Here is a 19,437-nt window from a genome sequence, read left to right as displayed (position 1 = left end):
CTCCATCCACCTTTGGTGGCGCAGGTAATAAAAAGGAAACAAAATTAAAAAGCAGGTATCGGTGTCCTCTAATGTGACATATCGGTGTCTTCACCTGTCATTCAGTTGTTGCGCATCAGTTTGGCAATTTTCGTCCACCCAGGAATTTTAAAATGTTCGATTAATGTGTGATTAGGTGGTTCGCGGTGCACCTGTTTCTCCTGTACAGCAGACAGGAATCCAGAAAGCTAATCAGCTCTGTGGATTCCTGCGTGCTCTATTCTCAGGGTGACATGCTTGTTGTCTTCATTGACGTGTACTTGTCTGCTATGTGCTCCCTCTGTAATTACATCATATAATGCGATCCTTTTTGGAAGAGGTATTGAAGCAGGCTGTTTGACCTGCCAGCACTCACCTGTCCATGTCACGGATCCCGTAGTCCCTTTCAATAGGAATACTACAGGTATGTCTGGCAAGTTCCTCTCTGGTGTGCAGGTAATGGCAAACTTTGTCCGAAAAGCTGTCTCAGATATTTTCTTTCCTTCTTTTTGGAAGGTATGCCTATACCTGGATTTACCTTGAGACAGGTAATTTATTTCCTTGCATTGCTCAAGAAGGAGTTTAACCTTTTCCTCCAAACCAGGATATTGTGTGGAGACCTGTAAGTGGGTCGCTGTTGTTGGTGTTTGTTTTGTTATTTTGTTTATAGCACCATAACATCAGATAGACTCGCGGGCCGAAGGAGGACGAGCCGGGTAACACAGCAACACAGCGTCGTCATGGTGAGAGGTGCTGTTTGTGTGCTGAGCAGAGGAGAGTCATAGAGAAATCATAACATCCTGACCGTTGCCATGGCTACTGCAAACACAACATATATGGGAAGCAACAGCAGGGTGGTGCAGGGGCAAAAATGAGAAGAAAAAAAGTTTGCAAAATTTTGCAGAATCGCACTCTTTCACATGGCAAAGGCTCACCTTCATTAGGAAGTTTAAATTTAAGGATTAATAACGAACTTTAAACAACTGGGCCATATTGCATTATTGCAGACACTTGGGATAGTGTGTTTGTTGGATACACTGTTAATAATCTACCAAGCTGTTAGGGCTCGGGTTGTTAGGGTTAGGGTTGTTAGGGTTAGGGTTGCTACGCTTGTTGGGGTTAGGGTTGTTAGGGTTAGGGTTGTTAGGGTTAGGGTTGCTACGCTTGTTGGGGTTAGGCTTGTTAGGGTTAGGGTTGTTAGGCTTGTTAGGGTTAGGCTTGTTAGGGCTATGTGCTCCCTCTGTTAGGGTTGGGTTGTTAGGGTTGTTAGGGTTAGGGTTGTTAGGGTTGTTAGGGTTAGGGTTAGGGTTAGGGTTGTTAGGGTTAGGGTTGTTAGGGTTGTTAGGGTTAGGGTTGTTAGGGTTAGGGTTGTTCAGGTTAGGGTTGTTAGGCTTGTTAGGGTTAGGGTTGCTACGCTTGTTAGGCTTGTTAGGCTTGTTAGGGTTAGGGTTGCTACGCTTGTTGGGGTTAGGCTTGTTAGGGTTGTTAGGTTAGGGGTTAGGTTGTTAGGCTTGTTAGGGTTGTTAGGTTGTTAGGGTTGTTAGGGTTGTTACAACTCGGTAACTCGGTTGTTAGGGTTGTTAGGGTTAGGGTTAGGGTAGCTTGTTAGGGTTAGGGTTGTTAGGGTTAGGGTTGTTAGGGTTGTTAGGGTTAGGGTTGTTAGGGTTAGTGTTGTTAGGGTTAGGGTTGTTAGGGATAGGGTTGTTAGGGTTGTTAGGGTTAGGGTTAGGGTTAGGGTTGTTAGGGTTAGGGTTGTTAGGGTTGTTAGGGTTGTTAGGGTTAGGGTTGTTCAGGTTAGGGTTGTTAGGCTTGTTAGGGTTAGGGTTGCTACGCTTGTTAGGCTTGTTAGGGTTAGGGTTAGGGTTAGGGTTGTTAGGGTTAGGGTTGTTAGGGTTAGGGTTGTTAGGGTTAGGGTTGTTCAGGTTAGGGTTGTTAGGCTTGTTAGGGTTAGGGTTGTTAGGCTTGTTAGGGTTAGGGTTGTTAGGGTTAGGGTTGTTCAGGTTAGGGTTGTTAGGGTTAGGGTTGTTAGGGTTAGGGTTGTTAGGGTTAGGGTTGTTAGGGTTAGGGTTGTTAGGCTTGTTACGGTTAGGGTTGTTAGGGTTAGGGTTGTTAGGGTTAGGGTTGTTACGGATCCCGTAGTTCAGGTTAGAGTTGTTAGGCTTGTTAGGGTTAGGGTTGTTACGGTTAGGGTTGTTAGGGTTAGGTTAGGGTTCAGGTTAGGGTTGTTAGGGTTAGGGTTAGGGTTGTTGTTGTTAGGGTTGTTGTTTGGGTTGTTGTTAGGGTTAGGGTTAGGGTTAGGGTTAGGGTTAGGGTTAGGGTTGTTAGGGTTCGGGTTGTTAGGCTTGTTAGGGTTAGGGTTGTTAGGGTTAGGGTTGTTCAGGTTAGGCTTGTTAGGGTTAGGGTTGTTAGGGTTAGGGTTGCTACGCTTGTTGGGGTTAGGGTTGTTAGGGTTAGGGATGTTAGGGTTGTTCGGGTTAGGGTTGTTAGGCTTGTTACGGTTAGGGTTGTTAGGGTTAGGGTTGTTAGGCTTGTTACGGTTAGGGTTGTTAGGGTTAGGGTTGTTAGGGTTAGGGTTGTTAGGGTTAGGGTTGTTAGGCTTGTTAGGGTTAGGCTTGTTACGGTTAGGCTTGTTACGGTTAGGGTTGTTAGGGTTAGGGTTGTTAGGGTTAGGGTTGTTAGGCTTGTTAGGGTTAGGCTTGTTAGGGTTAGGGTTGTTCAGGTTAGGGTTGTTCAGGTTAGGGTTGTTAGGCTTGTTAGGGTTAGTGTTGTTAGGGTTAGGGTTGTTCAGGTTAGGGTTGTTAGGCTTGTTAGGGTTAGGGTTGTTCGGGTTCGGGTTGTTAGGCTTGTTAGGGTTAGGGTTGTTAGGGTTAGGGATGTTAGGCTTGTTAGGGTTAGGGTTGTTAGGCTTGTTAGGGTTAGTGTTGTTAGGGTTAGGGTTCAAACGTTGTTGTTGTTTGTATGCTGCCAGCTGTGGCTTCTGGTTGCATGATTGTCTGGGGGTGCCGCTGATGCAGTGCCTCCAAGCTGGTACTCATCTTGCCGACCTCGGCAGGATGACCGGCTGAGTCAACCCACCTGGTGTTAATTTAACGGCACGACAGAGGTTCAAACTCAGGACCCTAAGATCTCAAACCAGCCACATTAATCCTTAAACCACCAAAATCCATCAAAATGAAAACCATCAAAATTAAACTTAATCCAAACAACGTAAATCCTTAAACCACCAAAATCCATCAAAATGAAAACCATCAAAATTAAACTTAATCCAAACAACGTAAATCCTTAAACCACCAAAATCCATCAAAATGAAAACCATCAAAATTAAACTTAATCCAAACTACCTAAATCCTTAAGCCATAAGGACTTGCCCACCTGAGAAAAACAATTATTATATAATAACAACTTCACTGGTTCAGGTCAAAAGGTCATAAATTGGACCTTTGCTTTTCCTCCTTTTTTTGTTATGTGGAGATTGAAATTTAGATAGGTTACACCGCCATCTTGAACAGGTGTTATAAAACTTGAAAACCCAGATATGGTGTTTGCTGGGGGCCGTTAGGGTTGTTAACGTAACAAGCCACATCCCAGTCCTTGAGATGCAAATCCCCACCACGGTACCTGCTGAACCCGTCCCTCCAGAATGAGGACAACACAGGGTCAACTAGTAAGTAATTCGGTTTAATGAGTTCCTAGATTTAGCATTGATTTATGTTTAGCTTTCCTAATTAAGGGTAAATAATATACACTCATTATCCGCTTCACACAAAATGTATTTAATTGCTTTATAACTTAAAACAAAACAAATTAGGAGAGGGACTGATGAACTTCGTGGCTCCAAGTCAGTGAATATTATGAAACTTGGGAAAAAATGAAGAACTCGACCCCATGGTGAACCCTGAGAAAATATGAAACCGACATTGAAAATGGAAATTTTTTACGAACAGCCAAGTCCAGATGGTGTTGGGCAAACCTTGTGAATTGCTGGAAGGAAGGAAAACTGGAAAAGTCTCGGGCGAGCTCTAATATGGCGAAGACAAGGGACTCTTTACGGGAAGTTGTGCGTTCTATAGCAACCGTGCCAAGCACGCAGGATGCCTGGGGCAAACCTTCTCCCCTCCTCCCCCACACACAAACACTCACAAACACACTCGCACACACACACACATACACACACACACACACACACACACACACACACACACACACACACAACCCCCCCCCCCCCACACACACACACACACACAAACCCCCACACACACACAAACCCACACACACCCACACACACACATGCACACACGCACACACACAACAAACAAGCAAGAACAGGACGAAAAAGCACAGCATCGTTTTGTGTCCCTTTATTTTGCCCTCTGGTGCAACTTGACAGAAATGACCTCCTGGTGGTCCTGGGTGTGGCGCCATCATCCATCTCAATGCAGCCCAACAAGTTCCTCGAAATGTCCTTTCTGGAACCCTCGGGCCGTCTCTAGACTTTTGTACAATTCCATTATAAACCCCCGACTTGTTTGTTAACTCCGCACACATCCAAGATGGATGGAGGTTATATAAGTCACTCCTGTCTGTTTGTGAACAGGATATCTCAAAAAGTTGTGGATACATTCGGACGAAATTTTGTGGACAGGTTGGTTGTGTGACAAGGAAGAATTGATTCAATGTTGGTGAAGATTTGCATCCGGATGAGCGATTTAAAAAAAATTTTTTAACGTGATTCTTCGCCATTGAGTGATGGGGACAAAAACGATATGTGGCATGATATTTCAAAAAGTTGTGGACGGATTATGACGAAACTTGGTGGATGAGTTGGGTAGGTGACACGAACACGCCGATTCGATTTTGGTTCAGGTCCGAATCCAGATCAGGCCTATCAGTGGGATACAAAACGTAAACTGTTCAACCAGTCAAGACACCTTCGTTAGGCATCAAATATGAAGCTTGTCGCCAGGTTTCACCAAAATAGTGTGTGTAGTTTCGGAGAAGAGAGCAAATAGCTATTTTAGTGGGGGGGGGGGGGGGGGGGCAAAACCTCAAGTAAAATGAAGATAAATTATCAGGGACCCGCGGAGATTCCACGTAATGTACAATGTGACTTCAAGTCTTCAATTCGGCCCCCAGCAAACCCCAAGTCCTCAATAACCCCCAAACTACATGTCCCCTCTTTGCCCCCCCCCCCATTCCAACTCTCTGCCTCCCCTTCCCCTTTCTTATTCAAGTTCTCAACTCCATCCTCCAAACCCCAACTACTCAACCCCCTCCCAACCCCACGTTCTCAACCACCCCAACCCCCGCCAAGCCCAAAATCAATCCTCGCTCCAAACCCCACTCCTCCAACCCCAACTCTCTTCTGCCCTCCCCCTTTCATCCCGTTCTGAACATCGTTACATAAGGATACACAGGAACTTTGGCGAAGGACATTCAGCCCATCATGCCTGCGTTGTTCCTGTTCCCGTTCATTAAGAACAATGTTAAAAGTAAATAACGATGGAACAACGTGATATTCACAATCCCTTCCTCCTCTTTTCCCATTCTTAACATTTCCCTTCTTTCTGTTTGTTAAGAACAATGTGTAAGAATAAATAAAAATTAAAAAAACGTTTGAAATCACAATCTCGTGAGATTCCATTAGCTCGCAAATCTTAAGTAAAAATAGCGATTAAGTACGTTAAATTATAACAACAACCATATAATGGAAAGAAAACAACATCCAACCGGAACTCCTCTGACAAAGACCCTTTATAATGATATGGGTTTTGTGGTCCATCGTTGAGAGAATTGTCAAATAGACAGAGACGACCAAACAGATTGTCCTGTTATTGCCCTCGCCAGAGGAGAGGGTATTGCATTTGAGTCCGTTTGTCTGTTGCAAAATCGAAGATTTGTTCGAAGTCGAAGTCGAAATCGAAGAGGTCGGTTACGTTTGTGGTTCTGCCTGTCTGTCTGTCTGTCTGTTTGTTTGTCACCGGCCTACAGGTCACAATTTTCAACCGATCTTCACGAGACTTCACCAAACGGTAGAGTTGGTCATAAGCAAGAAGCCTATTGTTTTGGGGTCAAAAGGTCAGAAAGGTCAGCATAGGCCAAAGGTTACCAACTTTGCCAAATTTCTGAAATCCTCAATTTTCATCTGATTCACTTGAGATTTGAAGAGGACTTGCATATCTGGTCACTGAATTCAACCACCAAGTATATTTGAGGTCAACATAGGCCAAAAGGTCAACATAGGCCATATTTCTAAAATCCTCAGTTTTCATCGAATTGACTTAAAATTTGAAGAGGACTTGCATGTCTGGTCATTGAATTAAACCACCAAATTATATTTTAGGTGAACATCGGCCAAAAGGTCAACATCGGCCGAATTTCTTAAATCATCAATTTTCATCCGATTGACTTGAAATTCTAAGAGGATTTACATATATGGTCACTGAATTCAACCACCAACTATTTTTCAGGTCAACATAGGCCAAAAGGTCAACATAGGCCAAGTTTCAAAAACCCTCAATTTTCATCTGATTGACTGGAAAATTGAACAGCATTTACACATCGAGTCACTAAATAGGGAAACTAACTATTTTGAGGTCAAAAGGCCAAAGGTCAACTCAAGGTCAACCTTCCAAAATCATCATTTTTCATCTGAAAAATCGTCACTTTTCTTCCTATTGACCCGAGCTTTGATCGAGATTGTCAATTTTAATCTTGATGAAATGGACAATTTGCTGTATCAATGGAATTTTTTTCTTGGGGGGAGGGGGGGCGGGGGGGATTTTGCAAGTATCGTGCTCTGCATGATGTCTTCTTGTTTGTTTGTCTGTCTGTTTGTCCGCACAGAATAAATCAGATTTTCTGTGCAACTATTGGTCCGATTGACAGGAAATTTTCAACATAGCTGTGTCTCTTGTAAAATATTTTAATGATAATTGTGACGTCACAGGTCACGTGGTACGGGCGCCATCTTGGAAAAAAATGAAAAATGTTGCATCTCTATATCTCCGAAAGCACTGCATAGAATAATTGAGACATGGCTCATTGTAAAGAACTCTCCATGGTGAATAACATATGCTAATGATGATGTCAAAGGTGCCTCCATTATGACATCATAATTCGACAAGTACAAAACTTCATCCGATTAAGATGAAATTTCTTGAGCGTCATCGATGGATAAATTTGGTGGAGAAAAAATAATGACGTCATCAGTCACGTGGTTCGGCCGCCATATTTGTTTTAACACAAAAGCCTTAAAAAACACTAAAACCCTTTTTTCTCTGACACGGCTAAACAGCTAGAGGCAAAGCATTACATGCATGATTGCATATCCATGACGAACAAAAAGTTCCGTGACCATGATTTCATAGGTCACATAGTTTGGTGGCTATGATTTTTTGAAGAATAAAACTTTGAAAAGCCACTCCTCCAGAATGGCTGCACAGATCGAACGGAAACTTCATGCATATGTTCCCCATGCCTTGCCTATACCATGCTGCCCTTGAATAATTCATACGTCACATGGTTTGGCAGTTATATTGGATTGAACGCAAGTCTTTAAAAAATTATATCTCTTGAACCGCTTCATTGATCGATGTTAAACTTAAAAATAATGTCGTAGTCATAAAGCAGAACAGGTGTTTAAAATTTCAATATGATTGGTGTTACGGTCTGGCAGCCAGAAGTTGTTATTTTTTGAAGAAGAAAACTACAATATTGTCTTCTCGAGCCTGTAAGTTTTCAATATACCTATTAATTACGTACTGTTTGAAGTCGGTGGCATCCTGTCTATTAATTACGTACATCTATTAATTATGTACTATCAGAATGTACCTTTTGACATTTTCGACTGCTGAGACCCATTGGACCTTTGAAGAACCTTTAAGACCCCTCAAGACCCTTAAGACCACCAAGACCCCCAAATACCCTGAAGATCCTTGAATACCATGAGGAACCAAGGGACCCCAAGGACTCAAACGACCCTGAGGACTCAAAATATCCCGAGGACTCAAAACACCCCAATGACCCAAAATACCCCAAGGACCCAAACGAGACATAGGACCCTGATGACCCAAAAGACTCTATGATGCAAAAGACCCCGGGGACTCAAAAGACCCCAAGGACAGCCTCTTTAAAAAAATTTTTTTAAATACAATACTGAATTCAGCTTTTTCAAGAGGACTTAATGTGTCACGTGTGTCTGATGAAAGTGGGGTTATACAAAATAATGAAAGAATGTACAGAAACACCCCACAAAATACACCTCACAAACACATCTTGGCGAGGGTCTGCAATCTCTGATTGCATTTTCTTGTTTATTTGTGAATGAGTCAAATTAGGCCTGGGCTAATCTACCGACTTTACTCTGTGGCCTTTTGTCCTGATCAAATGCGAACATCCCATGCATCTTGTGCATCGTAGGCTGAGGGTAGATTTTTTTTTCTACATACTCTACCAGTGCTTAATTGGTGAAAGACCGTGTTACATCACCATGGTGTTTGCAGAGCAAACTATTTGGAAAAACCAAAGTGGCCTTTCCGCAGAGCGTGCATGTTCCACACCCACACCCAGCCGCGGATGCCAGAGTAAGCGGAGAGCGATAATGCGTTGAATAACAATGCCAGGGTTGTGATTTTTGTGTGTGTGTGTGTGTGTGCGTGCCAACTACTGTGTTAACCATGTTGAGACCTGATCCAAGGTAATTGCGTATGAAGACCTGTTTCCATACTGAAGGGTTGGCTACCTTTCGCTCTTTAACCACCTCCCATGTGCTTTTTCATTCCTCCGCCACTCTTTGCTCTTCCACCCCAAATCAACCTTTCTTACACTAAATTCTCCGACCTACGGAAGCACCGAGCTGTCTCTCCAATTTTTCAAGTTAACGAGCAGTTATCAATTTATCAAGTTACCAATTTCAACTCACCTGTCTGTCTTTAGGCCTATTTCACACTGCCCTGTTATCCGCACGTTCACCTTCCACCACCTTTTTACCTCCGCCACCGAAGATGGATGGAGGTTATGTTTTCATTCCTGTCTGTCTCTTTGGTTTGTTAACAGGATATCTCAAAAAGTTGTGGACGGATTCGGCCAAAATTTGGTGGAGATGATGGGTATGTGACATGGGCGAAATGATTGGATTTTCATCGAGATCCCGATCCGGAAAGTAGAATTTTAAAATGTTTTAAAGTGATTCTTCATCATTGACAGATGCCATAAACGATATATAGCAGGATATATCAAAAAGTTGTGGACGGATTATGCCAAAACTTAGTGGATGTGTTGGGTAGGTGGCAAGAACAAGCCGATTCAATTTTGGTTCAGGTCTGAACCCAGATCCAGCCAATCAGTGGGTATAAAACGTGAACTATTGAGCCTGGCGGAGGTATGCACTCCACCGAGTGCCGTTGTCGTTTCTTGTGTTTCCATGAGCCTCGATTTCTGTATTAAAATGTTTATTTTGTATAATGGAATTGATGGAGGTGGTGCCTTATCATCTCATGAGATTTCCAGGCAGGGTGTAAAGTTTTCTTAATCTTCGGAAAACCATGAAAGATGAATGTCCTCACACCTTCTATTTTGGAATGATTCCCTGCTGAGTGCCAACCATGGATTTCGACTGCTGGAAGTAATTCCAACCATTATAAAGGTGCAAGAAGGGATGGGGATTTTCTTTTCTGGAATATGTGTTCTGGTTTTCATTATGTTTGGCAAAACAACAAACAAAAAACCTTCTGAATAAGAAGATCATGGATTTTCAGGGGTTTTTTTTCTTTTTCTGCACTCATATATAGCTATAGCATCCTGGATGAGTTAGGAATTAATGGGAGTACTCTTTTCTTTTTTTACAGTGATCTGGATTTATAAAGCTCAGAGAAGAACTTGAGTGGCAGAAATTACATGCAGGAAGACATTCAGAAACAGTGGTGTACTATGTATGAATTAGAAGTACATACAGTCAAGTGAAAAAGTAAGTACACCCCCTGTAAAGTTTTGACTTTTTCAACATATTTCAACATACAGCTATTTGATCTTCATCTATCTATAATTCCAGTAATCTCTGTACGTTTGTACGTTTGTACGTTTGTCTGTCTGTGACCGCTGTTTCTCGACAACCACGGGTCCGATATACTTTTAACTTGCCAGGTATATTGCTGGGGACCCGAGGATGTGCCTTTTCAAGGTTTCATATTAATCGGACAATTACTTACCGAGCTATGTCCAAAAAACGATTCAACCAATCAGAGAGCAGCGAACGATCGCGTGTGCCGAACGTGGCGGACACACTCTGCCTCGGATGGCACATTTGAGAGCGTATTCATTTATCTCACGTTTGCAAACTATGTTGGCGTTAAACTATGTTTTAATAAAGTTTTAAAACTAATAAAAACGAATTTGCGATTCATTCGCTTTCCTGCGCGTTTGTGCACGCGATGGCGATTGCTTTACCAAACTCCGGAAGCCGTTCGCTTTGGACCAAACCATTGCATGTAAATAGAGGGGGGGGTTCTGTGGTCGTTGCGAATGGACCAAACCATTCATGTAAATAGAGGGGGGGGATTGTCACTGTACTCGCAAGCCGTTCGCCGTTCGCTTTGGCGTTGCGAATGAACCAAACCATTTCATGTAAATAGAGGGGGGGGATATAATTTTAGATAGATATATAGTACGGGCATATATATAGTACGGGCATGCCCTAGTTTCAACAATATTGATAGATAAAGGTGATATAATATAACAAATATCATGAAACATTTACATTTTGTAGTCCATTGTATAATTTAAATAAACATAAATGCAAATTTCGCACGTGGAAAAAGTAAGTACACCCCTACATTTATCACTACTTCAAACACCTAAAATTAAAATCAGGTGCACCAGCTCAGGTGCAAATGATTAGAACATCGTTAGAGAGGATCTTGGAGGAACCTGTCTTATTTAAACATCAGACATTTAGTTTGGTTTGCTCTTTGATGTTGAAGTGTGCGGCGTCACAATGCCTAGATCAAAAGAGCTCTCTGAGGCCTTCAGAAAGAAGGTTATAGATGCCTACGAGTCTGGGAAGGGATTTAAAAAGATCTCCAAACAATTTGAAATCAATCATTCGACTGTCCGGAAGGTCATCTACAAGTGGAGAAGATTCCAAACAACTGCCAACTTGTTCAGGCCAGGCCGCCCCAGGAAGTTCAGCCCCAGAGCAGACCGCAAGATGCGGAAAGAAGTCTCTAAGAACCCCAGAATGTCATCACGGGACCTACAGGTAGCTCTTGCCACTGTTGTTGTCAAAGTGCACGAGTCTACCATTAGAAAGAGGCTGCACAAATTTGATCTACATTGGAGGTGTGCCAGGAGGAAACCTTTGCTGTCCAGAAAGAACATCAGGGCAAGACTAAAGTTTGCCAATGAACACCGAGGCAAAGACCAGCATTTCTGGAACAATGTGCTCTGGACAGATGAGTCAAAGGTAGAGCTATTTGGCCACAGTACCAGAAGACATGTTTGGCGAAAACCAAAGACAGCATTTGACCACAAGAACCTGATACCAACTGTAAAGCATGGTGGTGGAAATATTATGGTTTGGGGCAGCTTTGCTGCATCAGGGCATAGGCAGCTCACCACCATAGAATCCACTATGAATTCTTCATTGTACCAGAGGGTGCTTGAGGATAATGTGAGGCCACCTGTCAGAAGGTTGAAGCTCCACCGAAGGTGGACCTTGCAACATGACAATGACCCTAAACATACCAGTAAATCCACCAAGGAATGGCTGAAAAGAAAGAAATGGAGGGTTCTGGAATGGCCAAGTCAAAGCCCGGATCTAAATCCCATCGAGATGTTGTGGGGAGATTTGAAACGAGCTGTGCATGCAAGAAACGCCTCAAACATCGCACAGCTGAAAGAATTCTGCGTGGAGGAGTGGGCAAAAATTTCTCCCAGTCGATGTCAGAGACTGGTAGACAGTTATAAGAAACGCCTGCTTGAGGTTGTTTCTGCCAAAGGGGGCAATATCACCTATTTGAGCCAAGGGTGTACTTACTTTTTCCACATGCGAAATTTGCATTCATGTTTATTTAAATTATACAATGGACTACAAAATGTAAATGTTTCATGATATTTGTTATATTATATCACCTTTATCTGTCAATATTGTTGAAATGAAGATCAAATAGCTGTTCGTTGAAATATGTTGAAAAAGTCAAAACTTTGCATGGGGTGTACTTACTTTTTCACGTGAATGTATATGTGTGTTATGCTGGGAGGATGGCCTAGACTCTAGAGGTACATACACTCGTCTCTAAGCCATCCTGCCTGGGTGTGGATCCCGACCCTACTAGAAACTGTCATCCTGGTGTGTCACAGGCAGGGTGATTCATCAATGTGTGTGCAGTCCCTCCGATGGGCGTTAAACTTGGCATCTCCTCTGCTGGCATCAGTTGATGGACGTTAAAGACCCAACGGTGTCCTTGATGAAGAGAAGGTGAGTTATCACCCTGAACCTATTACAAATTCCTGCCCGAACTATTGCTGGGAATGAAAAACACCCAGCAGAACCCTTGCCAAGAAACTTCTTCAGCAGCACCCATGCTCTGTAACAAAGTATGGTACATCAGAATCAGAATATGTTTGTACACGGTGTGTAGTATAACAGTATGAGTGGATGTTTGGTTGAGTGTAAAAAGACTTCTTCACTCAACGGTTGCTTCAGATTCCATGATTGTAAAAGTGTCCTCGCAAGATGGTGCAAAGGTAGCTTTCAAAATTCTATGTCTATAACCCGACCAATGGAAACCTTAGGTCATTTTGAGAGGCTCGCAAGAAGTAGGTCTCCATGCTTAGGTGAGCCAAGACACATTTAGCTCACCTTTAGGATGAAGTCTCCAACCTGTCCCACATTCAACACATTGCCTTTCTTCCTTCTGTCACATCACCTGGTTGCTTTTCTTTGAGCCTAGACTTTGGTGTCAAAATAAGGAACTATGTTATGGGAATAAAAGAAACAGAGGAACGGGTACAAATACAGTGAGCGGGAAAATCAAACAGGAGGCATGCTGGATGGTTGCTCCGCAGCACAGCGCACGGTGTTTGTGTTCTTGTCTCCATGATAACCGACACAGCTGCCTCTGGATGTTTTTGGCGTCTTCAGATAAGCATTGTCCATCGACAAGTTACGAAGCCACACTATATGCAATGCCATCCTGCTTATGTATCCATCTTGCCCACCCCTTGTGTGTCTACCGGAGCTATTATGGTTCTGACCACTGTCAGTTTGACCGACAGAAGCTGCTGCAGCTCCTCTGTTGGCCTTGGGTGGCCACTTAAGGCCAGTATTGGGGTTGGAACCGGAGGTAGGACTTCCAGGGTTGGGAAACTCTACGTAGGGCCAAAAATTGTTAAACATCAATTTTGGAGTACGATTCCCATCATCGAAAGTCATTCTTAAAAAAAACAAAAAAAAAACGGTTTTGATGCTATACAATATATGACTTCCACTTTTTCTTAATTGCATTGCAAAACATGGATACTTTTCATTTGTAAACATGGATACTTTTCATTTGTAAACATGGATACTTTTCATTTGTAAACATGGATACTTTTCATTTGTAAACATGGATATTTTTCATTTGTAAACATGGATACTTTTCATTTGTAAACATGGATACTTTTCATTTGTAAACACGGATACTTTTCATTTGTAAACATGGATACTTTTCATTTGTAAACATGGATACTTTTCATTTGTAAACATGGATACTTGTCATTTATAAACATAGATGCATTTAATTTGTAAACATGGGTACTTTTCATTTATAAACATGGATACATTTCATTTGTAAACATGGATACTTTTCATTTATAAACATGGATACTTTTCAGTTGTAAACATGGATACTTTTCATTTGTAAACATGGGTACTTTTCATTTGTAAACATGGATACTTTTCATTTGGAAACATGGATACTTTTCATTTGTAAACATGGATACATTTCATTTGTAAACATGGATACTTTTCATTTGTAAACATGGATACTTTTCATTTGGAAACATGGATACTTTTCATTTGTAAACATGGATACATTTAATTTGTAAACATGGGTACTTTTCATTTGTAAACATGGATACTTTTCATTTGTAAACATGAGTACTTTTCATTTGTAAACATGGATACTTTTCATTTGTAAACATGGGTACTTTTCATTTGTAAACATGGATACTTTTCATTTGTAAACATGGATACTTTTCATTTGTAAACATGGGTACTTTTCATTTGTAAACATGGATACTTTTCATTTGTAAACATGGATACTTTTCATTTGTAAACATGGGTACTTTTCATTTGTAAACATGGATACTTTTCATTTGTAAACATGGATACTTTTCATTTGTAAACATGGATACTTTTCATTTATAAACTTGGATACTTTTCATTTGTAAACATGGATACTTTTCATTTGTAAACATGGATACATTTAATTTGTAAACATGGATACTTTTCATTTGTAAACATGGATACTTTTCATTTGTAAACACGGATACTTTTCATTTGTAAACATGGATACTTTTCATTTGTAAACATGGATACTTTTCATTTGTAAACATGGATACTTTTCATTTGTAAACATGGATACTTTTCATTTGTAAACATGGATACTTTTCATTTGTAAACATGGATACTTTTCATTTATAAACATGGATACTTTTCATTTGTAAACATGGATACTTTTCATTTGTAAACAGGGATACTTTTCATTTGTAAACATGGATACTTTTCATTTATAAACATGGATACTTTTCATTTGTAAACATGGATACTTTTCATTTGTAAACATGGATACATTTAATTTGTAAACATGGATACTTTTCATTTGTAAACATGGGTACTTTTCATTTGTAAACATGGATACTTTTCATTTGTAAACATGGATACTTTTCATTTGTAAATATGGATACTTTTCATTTATAAACATGGATACTTTTCGTTTGTAAACATCGATACTTTTCATTTGTAAACATGGATACATTTAATTTGTAAACATGGATACTTTTCATTTGTAAACATGGGTACTTTTCATTTGTAAACATGGATACTTTTCATTTGTAAACATGGGTACTTTTCATTTGTAAACATGGATACTTTTCATTTGTAAACATGGGTACTTTTCATTTGTAAATATGGATACATTTCATTTGTAAACATGGATACTTTTCATTTGTAAACATGGATACTTTTCATTTGTAAACATGGATACATTTCATTTGTAAACATGGATACTTTTCATTTGTAAACATGGATACTTTTCATTTGTAAACATGGATACTTTTCATTTGTAAACATGGGTACTTTTCATTTGTAAACATGGATACTTTTCATTTGTAAACATGGATGCATTTAATTTGTAAACATGGATACTTTTCATTTGTAAACATGGATGCATTTAATTTGTAAACATGGGTACTTTTCATTTGTAAACATGGATTCTTTTCATTTGTAAATATGGATACTTTTCATTTGTAAACATTGATACTTTTCATTTGTAAACATCGATACTTTTCATTTATAAACATCGATACTTTTCATTTATAAACAATGTTTATACTTTTAATGTATATGTTTATACAAATTTAATGTATAAATGTATTATGTATTTAATATTATTTATACAAATTTAAATATATCCTGGTTTAATATTATCCTGGTTAAAGGGATAAATATATCCAAATTTAAATTTAAAAATATTTAAATATACAAATACAAATACCCTGGTGTTGGGCTAGTGGCTAGGGTGCCGGCTTAGGATCCTAGGATCCTGGGTTCGAATCCTGGTCGATCGCTGAATTAACGCCAGGGGGGTTGACTCAGCCTGTTCATCCTTCCGAGGTCGGCTAATTGAGGACCAGTTCACTGGTAATTCCCTGTTTGTCGTTAAAGGCGGCAAAAAGGGTTGGCGTCAGGAAGGGCATCCGGCCGTAAAACATTGCTTCAAAAAGGGGACCGAAAAACAACAACAACCATGGTTCCTGAAAAAGGCCAACCCCCGCTTGCGGGGAAAAATGGCCTCTAAAGGTGGTTTTTATACAAATTTAAATATACAAATATACAAATTATGTATTTAAATATACAAATTTAAATATATACATATTTAATTGTATATATTTATATGTATACATATACAAATATATATATATACAATATATACAAAAATTATATGTATACAAATAAAAATATACAAATTTAAATATACAAAACATACATATTTAAATATACAAAATATAATATACAAATACACAAATATACAAATACAAATTTAATATTTATACAAATTATGTATATTATGTATAATGTATAAATTTAATGTATAATGTATACATTAAACATTTAATGTTTATACAAATTAAATGCATCCATGTTTACAAATGAAAAGTATCCATGTTTACAAATGAAAAGTGTCCATGTTTACAAATGAAATGTATCCATGTTTACAAATGAAATGTATCCATGTTTAAAAATGAAAAGTATCCATGTTTACAAATCAAAAGTATCCATGTTTACAAATGAAAAGTATCCATGTTTACAAATGAAAAGTATCCATGTTTACAAATGAAAAGTATCCATGTTTACAAATGAAAAGTATCCATGTTTACAAATGAAAAGTATCCATGTTTACAAATGAAAAGTATCCATGTTTAATAAACATGTTTAATAAACATTTAATAAACATGTTTAATAAACAATAAACATTCAAAGCTTTAATAAACATGGATACTTTTGATTTGTAAACATGGATACTTTTCATTTTTAAACATGGATACATTTCATTTGTAAACATGGATACATTTCATTTGTAAACATGGACACTTTTCATTTGTAAACATGGATACTTTTCATTTGTAAACATGGATGCATTTAATTTGTAAACATGGGTGGCTTGTATGTGTAAAATGAAAATTATACTTCAAATTGCGGAGAATCTCTCAACTTTGGAAACGTTGGTTCGGTTTCATCAATGATTAATTATTTAAGACATATTTGTTGCTCGGTTTAGGACATCATTGGTAGTAGCCTTGTTTATCCAAAGGTTTCGTGCCTCCAAGATGTGGTTTAATCCCAATTCCCTTGACAGGGAATGAAAACAATACTGTGCAGCCAATAGTCAAAATTTGAAGAGGCTTGATGATATTTTTGTCAACCGGAAATTCATAACTACTTGAATGCTGTTCCACCCTCTGTATTATCTGATTTTCAATACATGCAGCAAATTGGAAAACATGCGATAAATGATATTGATGACCAATGCTATAATAACTGGAACGGCACCAGGTGGAGAGCACAAACCTCCGAACCTCCGAATCTGGAATCGGACCTGAACCAAAATCTAATCGGCTTGTTCTGATCACCTGCCCAACCCATCCATAAAGTTTTGTCCGAATCCGTTCATAATTGTTTGAGATATTGTGCTCTATGTTGTTTTTGGCACTGTCTCTAAATGGTGTAGAATCACTTTAAAATTATTGTATTCAGATCGGGATCTTCACTAAAATTGAATCAAATCTTCCTTGTCACACACGTAATCTGTCCACCAAGTTTCGTCCGAATCCGTCCACAACTTTTTGAGATATCCTGCTCACAGACAGACAAACAGACAAAAAGACAGACAGCACACTCCCTGCTCTGGTCTCACAATCAGCCAAGACCTTTCCTGGGTAAAACGAATTTCAAAGTTGGCCTCCAAAGCCAATCGCTGGCCAAGTGGGCATCCTCAGTCGTACAAAGTCCTTCCTTGGCACACCTGAACTCTTATCCACATAAAAGGCCTTCATCCGCAGATTGAAGGAATATTGCTGACCCCTCTGGGCTGGTGACCCATGCTTCCCACCTTGCTTTTGGAAACCAATGCCTTCAAAAATCATTGGAATCTCCCATGGTGAAGCTGCGTTTATGGGCCTGGTGCTGATGATGGCTTTCCGGTGGCATGATCTGATGATCACATCCTGGTTGTGGCTTCCTCCTGGTAGTTGACTGATGTGCAGTAACTCCATCAGGCGTTGGTCCTGGTCACACTGAGGTGTATTTTTGCGCGATCGAGTAAGCTGTGAGCACGACTTATTTTGCGTGGTAGGTGGGATGGCCATTCCAGTAGTCCAATACCTTGTTAGTGTGAGTGGGCTTATGGTACCATCGTGTAATATACTGAACTAACGCCTTCACGTTGACGTTTCAGTATCGGAGCCGGGCCGAGTGAAGGAGACAGAAACTGTCGACTGACGCCATTACAGGACTGCTTTATTATGCGCATGCGCCACCCCTCACTCCGTCATCACGTCATTCAACACAATACTGTTACTGCACATAGTGAGTGTAGTCGGCCATTCTGGTCCGAAACTGCGGGCTGTGCCATCTGCAAGCATTAGTTCGTGTACATGAAAGATTGTACAGTCCTTCATGAGAGGAGGCGATCAGTTATTGCTCAAACTCTGAACAAATTTAAAAATACTCATAACTTATGGTTCGTGAAGACTTTGTCAAAAAACATTCTCGGCCAACCCCACAAAGTGGGAATATTTGTGGCCATCAACATCTCATCATACATACTGTACAATGCGTACACATTCTGGCTCCTGAAAAATATTAAACCTCCCAAATGTAAAAGTATTGCCAGCTGCTACACTGCTAATCACAGAATCAGTCAGCCTACTTGGCCTTTCCAAGCCTTTTATTGGCAAATCACCAGGGAAAGGCATCAATCCATGGATGTATTTCTTGGCTTCCTGGTCGTCATCAGCACACAGTGGACACCCCCAGCCGCTGAACAAATCTGCATTTAACAAACTATTACTTCAACTTAAAAACACTTTGTCATTCAAATTCAAAGTACATTTTGAAGACTGAACAACGCGTCTACCATCATGAAATAAAGGTACCTTTTGAGGAAAGAAAGGTACGTTTCGATTATCGATGAGTGTCACCGCCCAAAGACAACTTTCATACCATCAAGAGGACTGTTCAGTTTGTATACATTTAAATACTGAACAACGCGTTATCTATATATATATATAAACGCGAGTTGTGTGTATGTGTGTGTGTGTGTGTGTGTGTGTGTGTGTGTGTGTGTGTGTCCAGTTTTTGTGTGTCCGCGTTTTATTCAGAGATGGCTGAACGGATCTTCATCAAACTTTCAGAGGTTTGTCAGTGAGTGTCTGTGAGTGTTCTAGGCAAAAACTTTTTTTAAAAATCGTTTTTTGGAGTTAAAAAAAAAATCGGAGTAAAAAAAAATAGTGCCGAAGCCTTTTAAAATTAATGATAGTTATATACAAGTACACATTCGCATAAATAAATACAAAACAATCACCAGACATTTGAATACAAATAAATCAAACTATTCCGGAAGTGTACGAATTTGGTAGTACGGCTTCTTCTTCTTCTTCCTG

Source organism: Myxine glutinosa, chromosome 10 (genome assembly GCF_964187855.1).
Source record: "Myxine glutinosa chromosome 10, kmMyxGlut1.1, whole genome shotgun sequence".
Taxonomy (NCBI): domain Eukaryota; kingdom Metazoa; phylum Chordata; class Myxini; order Myxiniformes; family Myxinidae; genus Myxine; species Myxine glutinosa.
The sequence above is the reverse complement of the archived record's forward strand: the minus strand, read 5'-3'. Positions refer to the sequence as shown.